We start from the raw sequence: 6,377 nt of genomic DNA, 5'->3' as shown, positions 1-6,377 counted from the left end.
GAAGGGCTCATGCCCGAAACGTCGATTCTCCTGTTCCTTGGATGCTGCCTGACCTGCTGCGCTTTTCCAGCAACACATTTTCAGCTCTGAACTCCAGCATCTGCAGTCCTCACTTTCTCCTGGTGTGAAGAAAAGCCAGACAGCGTTTAGCTGGGAGTGACAAACCGCATCTGTTACACATCTTTTTGATCTGATGCACCTTGCTGACTGCAGCTAAAGACTACCACAATGGCTTCACACTTGCATCTGTCTTCCAGTCAGACATTGTTGGTATAGGCATTTTTCATGCCTGGAAGATCTTTCTTGAAGGCTTTAATTGGTATGGATACAACAATGATTTCACTAGCATGTCTCTTAAACATATAATGCATACTAACTGTGAAGAATCACACGAAAAGCTATCTCTCTGTTAGCAAGCTTGATGGTCCAAACAGCATGCTGTGGACAGGGAAGATAGAATCATAGAATCCCTACAATGTGGATGCAGGACATTCAGCACATCAAATCCGTACTGCCCATTTGAAAAGCATCCCACCCAGATGGACCCACATACCCAATCCCTGTAACCCTGCATTTCCCATGGCTAGCCCACCTACCCTGAACATCCCTGAACACTATGGGCAATTTATCATGGCTAATCTACCTAACCTGCACATCCTTGCGCTGTGGGAGGAAACCAGAGCACCCGGAGGAAACCCACGCAGGCGCGGGGAGAATGTAAAATCTCCAGACAGGCTGGAATGGAACCCTGGTGCTGTGCAGCAGCAATGCTAAACACTGAGTCACCATGCTACCCCAAAATGGTGGAAGAGTTTTATCTCCAACCCTCAGCCCCTTCAATTATTTTCTTTGTAACTTACCTGGGCCAGCTCTCTGTTCTCCTTCACTCACCTGCAATGATCATCTCTCCCAATGGCTCTACAAAGGCTGCTGGCACTTGGCCTTGGACAGAGTACAATGTGGGTTTACAAGAATGATACTTAGACTTCAGGGACTAAGTTATGAGAAGAGAATATACAAATTAGGCCTGATGTCTCTAGAATTTTGAAGGTTAAAGAATGATCTGATTGAAGTCTTCAAGATAATAACAGGAAAAGACAGGGAAAATAGAGGGTGAGTGATTTACTGCACTCATTCACTTCTGAATTAAGTAAAAGGTTCATCCAAGAAGACATTGCACCCAGAATACCCTTCCTTTCTTTAAATATTTTATTATAAACCTTTTTAAAATACTTTACAAAACATCTACAAAAAAGAGTAATACCAAAAAATAGATAGAGGCAGTACAACAACGTGATATCGCGATACCATTAGTAATGAACTACCTACTATTCTATCACAACAAACATATCTACTTGAGTTAAACTAAACTACAAACAAAGTTAAATTAAACTGAATTCAAATTAACTTAAATTAAATTATATCTCACTACTTTATTCTGTTTCACTCACCACACCTTCACATCCCTGGGAGCACGAGTCATTGTACCCGTATTCTTTTCCCCCAGCCTCCCCCTCCCAGGGCCCTATGGGCACCCAGACTGATTCCCACGGCTATACCACGGCCCTAATTAATATTGCTAATAAGTCTGTGTCAATATAATTTAGAAAGGGCTGCCACATCTTGTAAAACTGCTCCATTTTGTGGTGCACCATATTTGTGAGGTAGTCTTGGGGGAGATGCTCCATCACTAGCCTGCGCCATCCCATAAGACCTGGGGGTTTTTCCAACGTCCAATTCATTAAAATGTTCTTCCTCGCACAGGGGTTAAGAATATTACACAATCTCTTCCCATGTTCCCCCAGAGGGGGCAAATGTGGCAACCCCAGAAGAAGAAATACCGGATCCACTTTAACTTCGATCTCCAGGATGTCCTTCAACTCCCTTGGTACAGCACTCCAGTATCTCTGGCTCTTCCAATATGACCAGTAGCAGTGTGTGAGAGTGGCTATATTAATTTTACACTTGGGACACCCTGGAGACACTCCTTTCTTGAACTTAGCTAGCCTCTCTGACGCCATATGAGCCCTGAGTAAAATCTTCAATTGCATGGCTCGCACTCTGTTACATACTGAAAAGTACTAACTGAAAGAACACCCATACATTAGAGCACCCTTTTCTCCACATCTGACTTGTAAAACTGGGCCAGGAGCGTGTTCCTCCTCTGTCCCTTATCTGGAAGTACCGGAAAAGGTCCCTATTAGACAATCCATATTTCTGACTTAGTTGGCTAAATGACATAAAGATATCCCCCTCGAAGAAATCTTCCACTCAAGAGATTCCCTTATTCTCCCACAACTTAAAGCTGGAGTCCATTGCCCCAGGTTTAAATCCTTGGGCTCCCACCAACAGGGTAAATGGCGAGGTCTTAAACCAACTGCCCTCGTCTAGCCTCATTATCCTCCAGGCCTCACCGTATTTAAAATGATTGGGCTCTTATAATGCTCGGTCACGGATTTCATCTTATCCATGAATAATAGATTAACTAGGGGACGTCTCGACTGCGAGGCTTCAAAATCAAGCCAAATCGACTCCAAATTCCCCCGCACCCAGTCACCAACATATACTAACAGGGCACTTACCTGATATCTCTTCAAGTGCAGAAGATCCACCCCTCCCTCACCCTGCGAAAGCTGCAATTTAGTGAATTTAATTCAGGGGCGCCTGCAACACCAAATAAAGGACCCTATCCAACCATTGGGCCTCTATAACACTCATCTGGGTAGCAACAAAAGGAGCACTCACATGGGCTACAACAAGCAAGGAACAGCATTCATTTTAATCAGGACTATTTGGCCTAATCATGATAACGGTAATCCCTCCCACCGCTGCAAATCCTGTTTTATCCTCTCCAGCAGTTGTACATAGTTACCTTTATACAGCTGGTGGAAGGCAGGGGTAATAAAAATTCCCAAATACAAATAAAACCTTTTGATGACCATCCAAAGGGGAACTGCATTCCATCCTTCAGATCAGGCATCTCCACTAATTGCCCCATCGGCATGGCTTTCGATTTTGTCAAGTTGATCCTGTAGCTCAAAAAACCGCCAAATAAATTAATTGTTGAATCAATCGAGGAACGAACTCCTCTGGATTGGCCAAGAAGAAAAGGACGTCATCAGCATATTGGGTGATCTTATACTCCCCCATTCCCACTCTGACGCCACTATTTCAAGATCCTTCCTGATAGCCTCAGCTAATGGCTCAATTGCCAAGGTAAATAACAGGAGAATTGACATTTCGGGCGTAAGCCCTTCTTCAGGAACGTCAATTCTCCTGTTCCTTTGATGCTGCCTGACCTGCTGCGCTTTTCCAGCAACACATTTTTAAGCTCTGATCTCCAGCATCTGCAGTCCTCACTTTCTCCAAGGTAAATAACAGCAGAGAAAGAGGACACCCCTGTCGACTACCCCTCCTAATATTAAAGTTACCTGACTTAGTGCCGTTTGTGATGACTGCCACCTTAGGATCGTTATACAAAGGTTTCCCCCAGACCAAAGCTCTCTAGGACCCCAAACAGGTACGGCCATCCTATCCGGTCAAACGTCTTTTCTGCATGTAGGGAGACCACCAAACCCGGCATCAATCTTTGCTGGCATACCTGCACTATGTTCAGTACCCTCCTGATATTGTCGGAAGAGCTACGGCCCTTGACAAAACCCGTCTGATCTTCTTTTATAATATGGGGCAGCACCTTTTCCAACTTCAGGGCCAGTATCTTGGATAGAATTTTAAAATTTACATTCAACAGTGAAAGTGGTCTCTATGAAGCACATTCTACGAAGTCTTTCCCCTTCTTTAAAACGAGGGAGATATTACCGTCCCTAAGAGAGGGCGGAAGACAATCCTGTGTATATGAATACCTATACATCCTCAAAGTGGGTCCACCAACACATTTACAGAATTCACTTGGGAATCCATCTGGCCCTGGTGCTTTGCCACCCTGGATTTGCTCCATTGCTTCCTGCATTTCCTGTACCATCATAGGTGCGTTCAACAGGGAAACCTGTTCCGTGTTTATCCTGGAGAGGTCCGGGTTCTCAAAAAAGGACTGCATTCTCGCTGCATCGTGTTCGCCGCCCTCCAATTGATTTGACTCTGTGAAGTATTCCCTAAATTTAACATTGATCTTCTTCAAATCACGGGTAACTGTGCCAGCCTTCTAACAGACATAATTGATGAGGGAAGCATTTTTCTTTATAGCTAAAATATGCCAGATATCTACCTGGCTTATCTCCAAATTCAAATAGTCTTTGTTTAGCAAAGGTGACCTCTGTTTTTTGCTAACTGTGTCGAGAGCAGCCCGGAGGGCCATGACCGCTGCAACTTGGCCAAAGAGGGCCTATTATAATATACTGCCTCAGCCATCTGCAGCCGGGTCTCCAGCATCTATTGCTGCTCCTCCCTCTGCCTCCTTCTAGCTATTGAATACGAAATGATCAGGCCTCTTAAAATGCCTTAGTGGCCTCCCAAAGTATTGCTGAATTACTGGCCGAACCTGAGTTGATATCTCAGAAGGCCCTGATCTCTTTGTAATGTACTCAACTAATTTGCTATCCCTTAACAGGAATGGTTCATGCACCAATGCCGAGCATCCATTCCACAAGCCTTGATTTTAACATCTAAATAAACTGGCGCGTGGTCCGAGACAGCTATATTCCCAATTTTGCATGCCAATGCTCTGTCCAAACAACCCGATGGCATAAAAAAAATGTCAATTCATGTATGGCACTTGTGTGGGTTGAAATAGAAAGTAAAATCTCTTCCATTAGGATGGAGGTGCCTCCACTCATCCGCTAATCCCAACTCCTCACACATGTCCACCAACTGCTTAGATTGCGCGGGGGTACCTGCCAGGCCCCTTGGCACCCAATTAAAATCTCCTCCTATGATCGTGCAGTGCACCCAAGACTCATTAATTTAGCATCTGCATCAATTAGAAATGTAAGAGGGTGCGCCGGGACAATACACATTCAAGACGCTATACTCTTCTCCATGTATTAGAGCTTTAAGAATAATGAACTGTCCATGTTCATCCTTAATTTGCTCAGTTACCTGGAAAGAGAGGTTCCTTCTTACCAGTATAGCCACTCCTCTACTCTTAGAGCTGAAGGAGGAGAAGAATACCCTGTCATAAACCCCTGCTGCAGTTTCAGATGTTCCTTATCAGTTAAATGTGTCTCTTGCAGCAGGAAAATGTCCACACCTTCCTTCCTAAGGCTTGACAACACATTCTTTCTTTTAATGGGGGAATGGCTCCCTTTTACATTCCAGGTGCACCACCTGAACAAATCGTGAACCATGGTCATCCAGGGCAGCCCCTGGTTTCCCAAGACGAGGAAGGTTATCTGTGGTGCGGCAAGCGACAAAGACATTAACTCTATACAGTCTAAAAACCACTCCTATAAAAACAACTAAAAAACTAATCACTACATTTAACTTTAGCAAACACCCAAATAATCCCCAATTCACTAGAGATCTCCCCCCCTGCCCATAGGGGGCACTCCTCCCAATCCTTGCTATCATCCCAACTCCCTTCAGCTGTGCCCGAGCCCCAGGCAATTCACAAATGAAGAAAACCTGTTATTTGCATTCTGAGTTAACAATGGATGCCCATCTATACCCCTCCCCCGCAACCACACACACATCTTAACCACAGGTATAGCCACCCTCAATCCAGAAACAAAAGGACAGCAATAAAAAAAGCCCCAGATAATACCCAACTGACTGATATACAAGATAATTCTGGTTTTACATCAAGACAGTACGTATAAAGCTGATAACCACAAAAAAAGGGAGAGAGGAGAAAAAAAAATGGCAATTCAAAAAACAAAAAAAACCCATATCATTGATCGTTATGATGGCCCCTCCACCAACCACCCTGACTCGAGTTCTTTAATTGAGAGAATTCACAACATCCTTGGCCTTTTCTGCAGGATCAAAATGATATACTGCCCCTCCATGAGCGAAACACAACACAGCCAGGTACCTCAAGGAATATTGAATGTTTAAGTCCCTTAATTTTCTTTAAACTTCATCAAATGCCCTTCTCTTCTTAATTAGGGCTCCTGAGAAGTCCTGAAAAAAACATTAACCAAAAGAGAAAATGCTGGAAAATCCCAGCAGGTCTGGCAGCATCTGCAAGGAGAGAAAAGAGCTGACATTTCGAGTCTAACTGACCCTTTGTCAAAGCTCTTTTTCTTTAGGTTTCAGATTCCAGCATCCGCAGTAATTCGCTTTTATCCTGAAAAAACATTATACTTGAGCCTTTGTACATTAAAGCCTGTGAATCTCTTCCCAGTCTTCTTGCTGTTTGAACCACTAACTGTTTTTCTTTATAATGCAGGAGATTAAAATGCATTTCTTTATAATGCAGG

This window comes from Chiloscyllium plagiosum, chromosome 18 (genome assembly GCF_004010195.1).
Source record: "Chiloscyllium plagiosum isolate BGI_BamShark_2017 chromosome 18, ASM401019v2, whole genome shotgun sequence".
Taxonomy (NCBI): Eukaryota; Metazoa; Chordata; class Chondrichthyes; order Orectolobiformes; family Hemiscylliidae; genus Chiloscyllium; species Chiloscyllium plagiosum.
Note: the sequence above shows the minus strand (reverse complement) of the source record.